The 14,412-nt window shown below is 31.5% G+C and overlaps 1 protein-coding gene across 6 annotated transcripts in view; it reads left to right on the top strand.

Annotated features, from left to right (window-relative positions):
* EPHA5 (EPH receptor A5) overlaps nt 1–14,412 on the top strand; it is a 507,554-nt gene that overhangs the window by 383,300 nt on the left and 109,842 nt on the right. The window lies entirely within an intron of this gene.

Here is a 14,412-nt window from a genome sequence, read left to right as displayed (position 1 = left end):
ATATCTTATTTTCATGCATTGAATGATAGCTTGTTAGAAAGTGTTCCTTATGGTAAGCTTTCACTCTTTTATACAACATCTCTCCTCATATTTGAAAACAATAATTTACACCCCCCTATCCATGTTTTCCAGTGACATACTGAACTTAGAGGAGGTCTGTCTCTTAATGGTGTTACATATATACATGGAAGTTGTTATTCATAGCTGACAGTAAGATAGTAGAATAAGGAAAAAAAAAACTACCAAACAACAAGATACATGCTCCATGCTGTCACTTCTGCCAAAGATATGTTTTAAAAATATTTCCACTCTTTTATAACTTTTAACAAGTGAGGTCCTAGGAAAACTGCAAGGGAATTTAAACTACAGAGTTTTATTATAGTAAAGATGACTACAATAATGAAACAAGCTAACTAAATAGTTTGAAGAATTCTTGTCAATTGTCTAAAAAAGTTATATAAAATCAGATGATTAAAAGCAATAAAATGAACAAAACTATAGATCAGACAGTACAAAGTATTAAGAGTTTACAAAGTTAAAAATGGCATTTGTCAAGCAAAACAGTTTTTAATTGACATTACATGTTTAATGATGTTCAGGATACTGATTAGTGGAGGAACTGAGAGAATTCTTGTCATCCAGTTTTAGGAGATGGTCAGGATACAATTTTAGCTAATGGGAGAGACTCATGTATAAATGGAACAAGAATTTGGATAAACAGTGAGTGTGAAGAGCATTGTGAAAAGTCACATGGTTATATGCTCTTTTGAACTTGGGGAAGCAAAATCCTTCAGTGCTTGAGAGTCTATACACTGTATTTTTTCTGAGCACCTTTGATCTGTCAAAATTACAATAATTCGCTAATTTGGCAATGAAATCATTGATAAGGTGAAGTAGAAAATTCTATATAAAATTTATTTAAAGTGAAATATGAATGTAGAAAGGAGAACATTTGACTTAAACACAATTTGGCATTTTTTAAATTGAGAAGTTGTGATTTAAGATTAATCCCACCTCTGGCTTTAACTACCTGAGTGATGTTAGGCAGATGATATAGCCTCTCTGAACTTCAGTTTTTCCATGCAGAAAAATAAGAGGTTTAGCTATAATAATGATATTATAATAATATAATATAACAATAATAATATAATATAATATAATGAAGCTGCTTCCAGAACTATATGCATATGATCCTATGAATTATATTAACTAAATACAGGAAAAATATAGCCTGCTTAGTGTTAATCTTAACCATCATATTTTCTTTACGGAGCAAGCATCACATTGCATATATGTAAACCTTTTTTTCAAAATTTGGAAAAAATAATTGTGTAGTAGTATGTATGTTGCCCTAACTAAAGTGCTCTTTTATTGATATAGCTCCTAATTTATGATACCTGTATTATCTGAATTTGTTTCCTGAATAATTTTTCAACTTAACATAAATAGATTCAAATAATTTTTCACCAACATATTAAATACTGCTAAACTACTGCTCTTCAATAACCAAAAAAATCTTATGAATCAGTTTCCTTGTGACTCTGTGCAGCATCTTTGCAAGTTGTTCAATGTTAATTTTTATTTCCTTTGATTTCCTAAGGATTTTGCTCTTTTTTGAATGTCTGCATTTATATGCTCTACATATTTCTAGTTTTGCTTAGAATGGCTTTACTGCAATACATTTCAGTGATAGTAAAAAGCTTCTACTCTCTCACCTATTTACTCTTACCCATTTTTGGTGACAAAGATGGAATCCTGTTAAAGCTGGACAATTACAAAGCACATATACCTCTTCTCTCAAGTACTGTTGCTAAGCAATAGCAAACCTGGAATACTAGCAGACTCAGCACTTAAAACAGCTGCTTTGGGGCACACTGAAAAGTTTGCTGTCAGTTCAGTTCCTGGAATTCTTACACCTAATGAGCCTTCTATCTGGAAAATAAATAAATAACAGAGAGCTTTGAAATAAAGATGATGAGTTCCTGATAGTCTTTGGAGATAAAATATATATACATTTTTGATATGTTGCTAGGCTTCCAATACTTGCAATTCAGATATTGGATGATCTTTTGAGACTTTTGAAATCTTACTTTCTCTTAGTATGAGCAATCATTGTTCAGAGATTTTAATTCCTCACTCATATTAAATATATTCATGACGGCATTGCTGTTTTATTTCATCTCAGTTCTGTGAATTATTATTAAGGATCGTCATGAAGGCATTCATTGACACCTATTGATTTAAACAAATGTGACATTTGTAATATTTAATAATGTCTCTAGCTAGTGCAAGTACATTGCTCCTTAATGTGAAAATTCTATCTGATTAACACATGGACAGATCTTCCCACCTCAGTAGGTTAGGTGAACAGAAGACACACAGTCCACAATACTTAGGAGAGTTAAAATTATGTTCTCCTTGCATATTTCATTAAATGAAGTATAGAATCTGTGAGTTAAACTATCTTTAAGTGGACTTTAATATTTCATCTGATGAAAGGCCAGGAATGGACATTGGAAGCCAAAAGGGGTCACTGGAAATTTGGTTTGTGGCTGGGAGGAACCCTTAGAAGCTGTTTAATACAGTTTCCTCATTTTATGTATCATTAAATATACGTATCATTAAATTCAAGTTCCAGAGAAGGGATGCTTTCAGAATGTTGGTAGCAAGGCATTTCATGAGGTTGAACTATTTATAACCCCATGGAAAAAAGCTAGGAGCTACAATTGGAATCAGATTATATCATTGGCTTAACACAGTTCCTGGCATATATAACATACTTGATAAATGTTTATTGATCAATTAATATTGGCATATTAATAACTAGTTAAAATACTTTTCATAATGGTTTTTTTTCTCAAAGGGGTCAATGCCAGTTTTTTCATCTCTAAAGATTAAATGGGCACATTGATATAAGATGTTGTATGGGTATACCTACATATATATGTGGTGTGTGTGTGTGTGTGTGTGTGTGTGTGTGTGTATGTGTATTCAAACTCCTTCACCACCACTTCACCACTCCAGAAGCTGATATGAAGGGAACAGGTCATATCATAATGACTATGTAGTCAACAAATTTATACAGTAATGAACTTAACAGTTTATGTGGAGTGTTCTTTAAAAATCCAAAAGCTTATGAAGGAGAGTCAGTGCCATCCCCAGATTCAAATTTTCAACTAATTCATGCAAAAGCTAAATACCAATTTTTTACTGTAAGGGGAAAAGAAAATTTAAGCACTTCAGCATTGAATCAAATGGGATATTCTAGAATTTACATGTATCACCTGTCAGATAAAATAGTTTTTTAAGGACTAAAATTTAATGATAATATATACTTTGGGAGAAGGTTGCAAACAGGCATGCAATTAGGTACTTGAGAAGTTCATATTTTCAGTGCTGGCTATCAATTAGTTGCTTACTGTCCATTCAAAAAATTTTAACGCAGAATTCTATGTTTCCTTAGCTCATTAATAGCTGATAGTGTTATTGTGGATGTACAGAGAAATCATTAGTTAGCAGGGTTCATCCTCCCTTAAATTCCATTATTTGGATTTTTTAAATAAGCAATTTCCTACTTTGTGGAGGCTTCCCTTTTTTCCTAAGAATTCATAATGATACATTTCATATCATTATATGTACTTATTAATTGCAAATATATGATATATTTCTCTAATAATGGCTTCAGAAGAGCATGAACTCATGTTATGAATGTACAGATTATCCCAATGTTTAAGTGTAGCCAATAATGCAATGAAAGAATATAAAAGTGAAAGTGATATTCTACTGTCACCCTCTTAGACATCCTCATCATTGCCATTAGGTGATATACCTCTTTAGATAAGTGATGTTCACTCTTTGGATGAAATTTATGTAATACAAACATCATGATTCCTATTAAAAAAATAAAAATTTTCACACTTTTCCGAGTCTTTTTGAGCTCTGCCTAGTTTTTCTTCTATAAAAGACAACCACTGGCCAATTAGAAAAGGACTGAAATAGAATAAAACTTTAAAAGTTTCCATAAGGAATCTTTCCCTAGAATGTCACTAATGGATTTTAACACACAAACCACTGATAGAGGTCTTCATCGAGAGATTAAGCTCTACTAGTTGAGGTCCCACATAGAGATCCCTTCTAATAGCATGTCTATTTCAAGCGTATCATTGTTTAGCTGCAAAATTTCAGGTGGTCTGGAGACAACAATGGTTTATTACTAAAGTAATTCAATGTTCATAATGGTACTTTGAATAAATTGACAATGGAATCTTCATTGTTTTCCTTTCTTTGAAAATATGTTCTATAACTACACCTCTTCTATTATGATCTTCAAATTCAACCAGGGAACTTTTTTCAGTGTGTCTGACTTACCTATCCCTGGATATATAATGGCAAAAAAAAACTTTGTTGTCTTTATTATAAATCTTCCTATGAATTTTTGATGATAGAGGATGTATCTGACCCATATATTCAGAAGAATTAATCAAATAGCATAATAATTATTTAGGATATTGTATCATATTTTAAATTGTGTGTAGTCAGAATGCTAAACAGAAAAAATTCAATAGGAATTCAAATTCTTCTCAAGCAACAAATGTAATTTTTCTTACCAATAATTATTTTGAAGGAAGAAATTCCAATATTGTCTCAGTAATGATATCTTGGAAATCTGTGCTTAGTAAATTCATGAGAAAGCATTGGTTAAAATCTGTGACAAATGTCTTGGCAGTGATTCTAATTATGGGCAAGCCTATATATATGATACTGGAATTTATGGCTATATCCCCTTGGGATGCATCAAAACTACCAAGTGGAAAAACATAAAGTTCTGGTCACTGTGGCTGCTGAAGTGTAGCCATTACACACACACACACACACACACAAACATATGTACAAACACACGCCCATATATTCAAAACATGTATATATGTATATATAAACGTACACATATATAATACACATATACATACATCCTATATCTCACAGCATGGAGAACACATAGTACTTAAAGTCTCCCTCATTTCAGTGCAATTCAGTGAACATTTATTTAGGCACTTCCTTATGGAGAACTCTACATATCAAAGATTTTTCATTGGTAAATATGATATGATTAACTTCATAGGGGCTCATGGAACTTAGAAAGGGAATGCAGTTGATGTATAAAAAATTAAAACAAATTTTGACCATTCTATGGGGGAGCTAGGAAAAGTATCATGGAGTATATTGCATTTAAACTAAGTCTTGAAAGGTGGGTAGTCCTTCAGAAAGTTCGGATAGATGAGGGCCTTCAAGGCAGGAGGCACCATCAAAAGTAAGGAGGTGGAAATGTGGGAAATTAATAGGAAAAAGGAGTGATCTTAGACTATATGGAAATGTGAAATATGCAAGCAAAAATAAGATGACTTACTTTTTATAAAAGAAAAGAAAACTATTTATATTGAAAATTTATTAAATATACTTGTCCAGAGATTCAATATTAGTGTATAGTTCATTTAAATTTCTGTGAGATTTGTTGCTATAATTCATGGCATGGAGTTTTACCCAACATATTTTCAAGCAATAAAGTTTAGTTAGGCTGAAGGCTTGTTCAACTTTTGCTTGGTTAGTTTTACAATATCTACCAGGTGAGAAATAATATTTTTTCTTTTTTTAGTTTTTAGTTATCTTTGTTGGATTTTGTCACATTATGATTAGCCAATTAAATGCTAAGTAGCATAATTGCTAAAATTAAAGAAAATAGATTTTTCAAACAGACAAGTTTGACCAACAGAAGAATCAATTTTACTAACATAAATTCCTCCAAATATAGCAAATTTGAATAGGGTAGATTGGTTTCCAATAGGAGAGGTATCTTGGGAGAAAACAATGAGGAATATCATGAAGGGTACCAAGGTGGAAAAGTAAAAGACAAAACCTGGAGACAGTTAATTACCTTAGATTAGAGAGCATTGAAGAGATAGTGAGAGAAAGGCTGGAAAGTTAAGGAGACAGAGTGTGGATGGTTCTAGCATATTAAAATTTCTTTGAGTAGCCAAATGGTAACAACTTGAGATTCAGTCAAATGCAATGAAGAAACTTTGTTTTGGATCTTATTCTCCTTTGTACAACATAAATAATCTCCAGTTTACACTAGTATGAAGAGAAATATGCATACCACATTATACTTATTTCTGCTTTGATTATTTGACTTGTTTAAAATTGATCATGAGTAAAAAACTAAAATATTTCAAGAGAAAATTCCTTTATTTAAATCAATTGACATAAGAAGATAATGACTTAAATCAAGAAGTTACTGTTTAGATATTATCTCATCCAGCATACCCATTTTACGAATGAGAACAGTGAGACCTGAAGAGGTAAAATGTCTTGGCCATAATCACACATTTAGGGACGGTCAGACTTGATGTATAAATTAATGTTATTCATTTTCCTGAATTATACTACATGTTTATATATATGTATATATATACAATATATATAATCAATGAACTCATACTACGATTAATGATAGAATAAAAGATGCTTAATTTCAGGATGACATTTTAAAATGAACATCTACTACTTGTAATACTTACTCTACTATCATCTCCCTAGCCAGAACAAAACAAAAACTGAAACCCATATGTTTCTTTTTTCTATAACAATGGCATACTTTAAAAAAATTTATATAACATGTTTTTATATCATATCTTGAAACTATAGTCAATTATACAATTAGAAGACATAGGAGAATTTTATTGCTGTTTCTGCTTTTCTTATAATAAGTATTAGACAAAAAACTAGAAGAAAACATTTCTTGTACTGACATCTTAATAAATTTGTGATATTCAATGCATTTTGTGATATATAAAAGTTCAATATAATAAGCAAGATTAATCCAAGGCTAATATTAATTTTTAGAATTGGAAGGGACCTAGTTTTACAAATGAAGAAACTGGAGCCCAGAAAATTTAAGTCATTTGCTTTAAGTTATTCATGTTGTAATTATTCAAAATAATAATTTGAATAAAAATCTTAGCTCAAACAAAATGATTATTTAATTTTATTTTGTTTTTATAGGTATAGGAATAATGTACAAATTAGGACCATGTTATGAATATTCATGAGGTGAATATTGTGAGGGAGGGCATCAGAGTCAAGACATCCAGGGATCAAATTCTGCCTGGTACTAAACTAGAATTCAGGTTATGAGAAAATCAATAAATCTCTCAGTGCCCCATGAAATTCTTTCAAAGAAAATGTTGCAAAGCAGGAGTCAGTCTTCATTGGAAGAGAATCTCTTACCTAGATTTCCATTAATTGATGAAAAACATGAATTTAGTTTAAAATGCACATAATTTATTCATATGACATTGGCACCATTTTGGCTCATGTTTCTAAAATAAACTGTTATGGAGGCAGCTAAGTGGCTCTATGGATTGAGAATCAGGCCCAGAGACAACAGGTCCTGGGTTAAAATCTGACCTCAAACATATTCAAGCTGTGTGACCCTGGGCAAGTCACTTAAATCCCATTGCCTAGCCCTTACCATCCTTCTACCTTGGAACCAATACACAATATTGATTCCAAGATGGAAGGTAAGGGTTTAAAAAATAAAATAAAATAAGTGTTAATACCTTATGTTAAAGTTAAGCCTCTTTTAAATTCATTGCATATATTGACTCCACTTAATATTCTATTACTTCCTATATGTAGCATTTCCTCCCAAAAATCTGTGCAGAATTCATATAGTGGTTACTCACAAATCTAATTTATGTTTCTTCTATATCTGTGTATCAATAAATCTGATTCAAGTGTAGAACTTGCTTTTAAAATTTTTAATGAAGAATTTAATTTTAATAAGAGAAAGTATTGTAACATATAACTCCATATTGTAACATATAACTCCAGTGTCTTGATGTGTGTATGTATGTAAGTGTGTGTATGAGAGAGAGAGAGAGAGAGAGAGAGAGAGAGAGAGAGATGGATCTTTTTCATAGTCCATAGAAGCTTATAAACCTGTCCACAGAATAATATTTTTAAATGCATAAAACAAATATATAGAACAACAAAATAAATCAATTATGTTGAAATAATCATTAAAAAAAGGCAGTACCTGCAGTATAATTCTAAATCATGAAAGTCTTCTGTGATTATCTATAACCTAAGGACTTTGAATCCAGGACCTTTTGCTTTATCTTCTCAAATTATGTAATGCAAATATATACATATATTCATATAAACTTATGTGGTAATTCAGAAGAAAACATATCTATTTATTTATATGTGTTTATGTGTATATGAGATTATATGTTTATATGTATAGTCTCAGAAATAGTTGTCTTCATTTCATTAATTAATTAAAATAATTTAGCCAAGATAACCACTCTGGTTTTCTTTAAAACATTATAATCTGTTCAATGAATGGGGAGGGACTGTATTTTGCTTCTTTTTCTATGCCTGGCACTTTGTATAATTACAACACTTGGAATGTGCTTAATACACTATTGATTGGCTGATTGAATATCTTTTGGTGCCTACTTTTACCTTTTCCAACATCATTTATAATGGGTATGATATGGTATGACATGAAATCCATTTTTTTACTTTTTAAACTTCATAAAGAAAAAAATATACAAAGATTTTTCCAAGGAGTTCTGCCTCTTTTAAAGAGCCTCTTCTTGTGATTCCACCAGGATGATTGTCTTAAGAGAATTTCTGCCTTTAGGAGAAGACATTGTTTTATATTTTAGGAAACAATTAGGTTGGAATCAAGTTATATGAATTCTAGTCCTATGTATGTCATTTATTCATCTGTGATCTCAGAAATAACATCTTGGTTTCAGTTTATCAACAAAATAAAAATAATAACTTTCTCCTTTTGCCTAGAAGAGATATTCTGAATTTAATTTTTTGAAATTATAAGTTAATGTATGAAAATGAATATATTAGTTATTTTCTGACTTTAGATGAAAACTTTAGATACGACATCTTTACCCTCATGAAACTTATAGCTGGGAAGAAGAATATGGAACATAAGTGAAGACAATGTAATGACTGGGCAATCATGAAAGTGGAACCAAAAAAGTGCTATTTGACTCTGGGTTGAGGATATAATTTCTGACTAAGGGGGTAGTTTGAGCACCAGGGATTTTTTCTCATAGAAGGTGGTATTTCAGTGAAGTGATCTTTTGAAGAGCTGATAGGAGACTGTGTCATGGTTAAGAAAAACTTAACCTAAAATTAGAAAGACACTTTATTTTAGAAACATAAGCCAAAATGGTGCCAATGTCATATGTGTGTATGAGAATATATATATATATATATGTATATGTTATACTAATTTATTGAAACTAATTGATTTGCCTATAGAGAACATATTCTCTTTAGGCAAATCAATTAGTTTCACACTCTTATAGGAGTCTCCATATCTTAGAGGTAAAATATGTTCATGGCATATTGTAGGCAATTAAAAAAAAACGCTATTGTTGGAAGGATCAATATCAGTAGAGGGGGAATGTACCCTTGGAGTTCTTCTATTAATGATATCAGAGGTCAAGATAAAAAAAATCACGATCTGGATTGGGGGATTTTACAATCATACAGAAAAGTATGAAAAAGAATAACAGTGACAAAGTGCAGGGTAGATAATATAATTTTTGGTCACTCCAGTTGACTTGGAGTCTAAGTATAATAAAGGAATGAGGTAGACTGGGAAGATCTCCAAATGATGACATATGGTGCAGTTGTTTGTAGAAAGCTTTAATAATGAGTAAGAAGTATTCTGTGTAATGGATAGAAAGACTTCAGAGGCAGAAAGATTTGGATTCAAGACCATCACTAACTTATGATGTTTACATAACTCTGGACTAATCAAGTAACTTTTCAGTTCTCTAGATAACTCTATAAAATTATTAAAGTGCAGAAAAGATGGCAGCCTGCATTGTTTGATGAAATGTAATTGTATGGAAACTTACTATTTCAATGAAATCACAGGTGCAAGCTACCACCTTTCATCCTAGATAGTGTGTGGGTATTAGTTGGCTTTTAGGGCTGACTTTGGACTTTCACAATGATGGTTCTTTTTCATTGGATGCTTGCTATCCAAGCATAAGCAGAGGAGATTTCCAGGCCAGGGATTATGAATTCACCAGCTGGCATTTCTGCCTGTGATTGCCCTAAACTAATAGAGGTCAATGGGACCTTTACTGCTCCTACACAGTGATGGGCCCATTGCCATCTGTTAATTCAAGCCAGGCATAGATAGAGGAACTGTCTTTGGTGGTGTTGTTTGCCAGCTGGCTCCTCATCCCCAAAACCTCCCTTCTCAGCATGTGGGCAGCTGGCTAGTGTCACTCATTTGTTCAATTGAGGAGTGGTATAGAGGAGAAGTAGCAAATCTACCATCTTAGCTACAGTTAAAGGCAGGACAAGTAGAGATATTGAGGGTGTATATTTTTAAAGGTTAGGACCCAGAAATATAATGTTTAAGATTTATGGACTGTTGGAGGAGAGAACAAGAAAGCAAATATAAGGCAATATTGGACACACTATAGGCATTATTTTTTTTTCTGAAACATATCATTGTAGTATGCTTTACTAGCCACCACATGATGTAATAAACCTCAGTTAGCTTGTAATGGTACTTGAAGGTTTAATCATTTTAAAATTGGGAAACTTTTAGATGCCTATTTATGATACCACTGAAAAGCACAAAATTCCATTAATAGATAAATCAAAGCTTTGCTTAATGTATATGATATAATGCATTCTTCTAGGAAATAAGATTCTAGTGTCCCAATTCCTTTTTATTTCCTTCTTACATTTTTATTATATGAAAGAAAATCATATTCAATTTTATGGTATTAATGTAATGTAAACTGACTACTTTATATGGGGATGAGTCACCCATGTAATAAAGATGTTAAACTTTATCAGTATTTTGTATCAAAATCACATTTAAGTCAAGTATAGCATATGCTACTTATAGTCATTTTCATCACCTATGACAAATATCACTAAATAAATAACACCTAATAAATGTACCTTGAAAAATTTTACTCCTGGAAGTAAGTAAATGGAAAAATAGTGATTTAATCCAACAAATCTTGTCTTCTCAAGTACCACTGATATTTTTCACTTGGGTATTCTCAGAGCAATCAATAGCAGTAACATTTGCTGGGGGCAGATCTGGGCCTTTACCTGCCAATGTGGAATGAAAAGTGAAAGAAAATAGTCAAAATTGGTTTCCAGCTACTCAGACTTAGACTTCTTCATCATGTTTGGCACTGAGTATTGTGAAAACAAGTTCCCCAGAAGCTCAAATAAGTAATCTCTTTCATCGTCTTTGACAACTAGAAAACCAAGAAAAACAGCTTAAATCACTTGACAAAGGTCATAAAGTCAGAACCAGAGATTGTAATAGAAAAACTTTTGTCTTCTCAAATTGGGCTCAAGACCCATAACTATCCCACCTCCCTTTAAAAAAAAAACTTTTATGAAAAGTCAACTCAGTGATAAACTAGGATCATAAATCTAGAGCTGTAAAGGATCTCAGAGGTCATGTAGTCATACTGCAAAGATGAAGAATCCAAGAATCAGAGAGGCTGTTGAAAGTTATACAGGTGGTATGTTACAGAGCCAGGATTCAAACTCAGCTATGCTGCCTCATTTTATTTATCTTCAAATTAAACAATTGTTTAAGGAGTATATACTAGATTTCTTTAAAAGAAAAAAGTTTTCTTATCAATCAGCAAACAACTAGAGTTTTATTAATGTTTTCATTATATCGGATATATCCCCATGAGTTTTGAATCAATGGCTATGAATTATTTTGATGCCATCGAAAGAGAAAAACAAATTAAAACAAATATAGAACAAAATCTCAAAATGAAACCCAGGGGGTTATTATTGTATTTTTAAAAATTTTGACTCTATTCATACTTAGTAGATTTAGAGCATGGGATACTGGCTGGAAATATTTCAAAAGATAAAATAAGTGGCTTGATGAGTAATAGGAAGGGAAAAAATGGTGCCATAGATCCTACACTGATTGTGTGATGATAGGCAACTCACTTTCCTTCTACTGGTTTCCTTACTGATAAAAATAGAAATATAATTTAATTTTATTGCCTATCTGAATTGTGAAAAATATATTAATCTTTGAATTTTGAATAATTTTTAAGCTTTTAGAATGTAGGGGCTACATCTTGAATTGGTTCTCTATGGTATGAACATATTGTATGTGTTTTCAATTAATGATAATAACTGATTCTCCATGAGAAATTGGAGTCTGTAGAACAATTGTGATATTCTTCTTCACAATGTTCTACTATTTAGTAGAAAGATATTCACATGTTTTCCCCTTAGCTCTTTTAAAAAAATCAATAACCCATGTCTATCTCTAAAGATTATTTCCCTAAACTTTTTTGAAAATTAAAATTTACAGTAGGTAATCAAGTTCTTTGAAGTATAGAATCAAGCTCAACCATTTCTCACTCTAACATTAGCCATTAATTAATCTAAAAACTACATAGGACTTTTTAAAACATTAATCAAACGCACAATTTATCTGAGAAGTATATTTAGTTAATAATACATTTAGAATTTAGTATAAGCCTTTGACCCAGCGATACCACTACTAGGTCTGTATCCCACAAAGACCACAAAGACCTAAGAAAGGTGAAAAGGACCTACCTGTACAAAAATATGTATAGCAGCTCTTTGTGTGGTGGCAAAGTACTGTAAACCAAAGGAATGTTTTTCAATTGATGAATAGTTAAACAAGTTGTAAAATATGATTGTAATGGAATACAATTGTACCATAAGAAATGATGAAAAGAGGATCAAACAACAAAACAAAATCTGGAAAGACTTATATGAAGTGATGAGAAATGAGCAAAACCAGGAGAATGTTGTACATAATAGCAATGATGTACAATGATCAAATATGAGTGGCTTGTCTATTATCAGAAAATAAGGATTGAGGACAGCTCCAAGGGACTCATGGGAAAAAGGGCAATCTACCTCCTTAGAAGGAATACCTAGAATATGACTACAGATTATAGCATACTTTTTCACATTTTATTTCTTCTATTATTTTTTTCTGTAGTGTAAGTGGTGCATAAACATTATGACAAACATAGAAATATGTTTTTTTGAAATACTCATGCAATCCATATCATTTACCTGCCATCTTGGGCAGTGGAGAGAGAATATGGATTATCAAATGTCAGAAAATGACAATTTAGAATTGTATTGTATTGACATAGGAAAATTAAAATAAAAATGAGGGTAAAATATTTAATCTTTTCTAAGAGAAAAAATATACATTATTAATGTGCATAAATGCAATATTTGCTGTTGTATGTATAGAGGATGTGGCAACTAGATGCCTTAGTGGATAGAGCCCTGGCCTGTAGTAAGGAAGACATGAATTCTAATTCAGCCTCAGATATTCACTAGTTATGTGATTCTTAGCAAGTCACTTAACCTGTTTCCCTTAATCCACTATAGTAGGAAAAGGTAAATGACTCAAGTATCTTTGCCAAGAAAACCACATATAGGGACATAAATGATCAGATGCATCTGAATGATTAAACAACCAAAATATATAGAGAAGATAGTTTCAAGAGATATAGAAATCTTTAATCATAAGGGAATTATTAATAATTTCAGTATGGTCATTATTATATAAAATATAAGGCTCCAAACTATAAATGATTTTCATCTTTATATCTTCTGCATATAACACAATGCTATGATCTTAGTATGTGCTTAATAAACCTTTGGTGAATTCAGCTAGTTTTGAACCAATTAGCTCACATTCAACATGCATCTCTTTAGCAGGATTTTAAAAAGGGTAAAAAGAAGTATCAGTGATAATTATTATACCATTTATTTACCATCCATTTTCCAGTGTATTTTCTTTTCCTCTCTGCCTTATAGTCAATAAACCACTATTTGCTTTATTTCCTCTTGTTGTCCTTTGAAAATCAGTGGAATGAAGTGAAAATTTTTCTCCCAAAGAACTGGATAATATTGTTCCTAGATTCAAACTTTGTCTAACCCCAGCATTTGGGAAATTTAAATCTGTCACTGGAAGCCCAATTGCAAATTCATGGAAACACATTAACACATAATAATTCAGGAAGTATATTATTGTTATATTTCCCAATTCAAATCTTTTGAAAAAATGATCTTTGTAAAATATAGCATATGAATAACAGAAATTTCTTCATTTTCCTTAAATTTATTACATCTCCTTATCTTTTTACTTGTACATATTGATCCCTATTTCTGGAATGTAATTCCTTTTCTCCTATATCTTTTTGAATCTTTAAATTCTTTCAAAATTTTGCTCACTTTGCACTTTCTATGTGAAGTCTGGCCCAACCAGTTCCTAGTTCTTTCTGAGGCAGCTAGTTGGTACAATGG

Source organism: Monodelphis domestica, chromosome 6 (assembly GCF_027887165.1).
Source record: "Monodelphis domestica isolate mMonDom1 chromosome 6, mMonDom1.pri, whole genome shotgun sequence".
Taxonomy (NCBI): Eukaryota; Metazoa; Chordata; class Mammalia; order Didelphimorphia; family Didelphidae; genus Monodelphis; species Monodelphis domestica.
The sequence above is the reverse complement of the archived record's forward strand: the minus strand, read 5'-3'. Positions and strand labels throughout refer to the sequence as shown.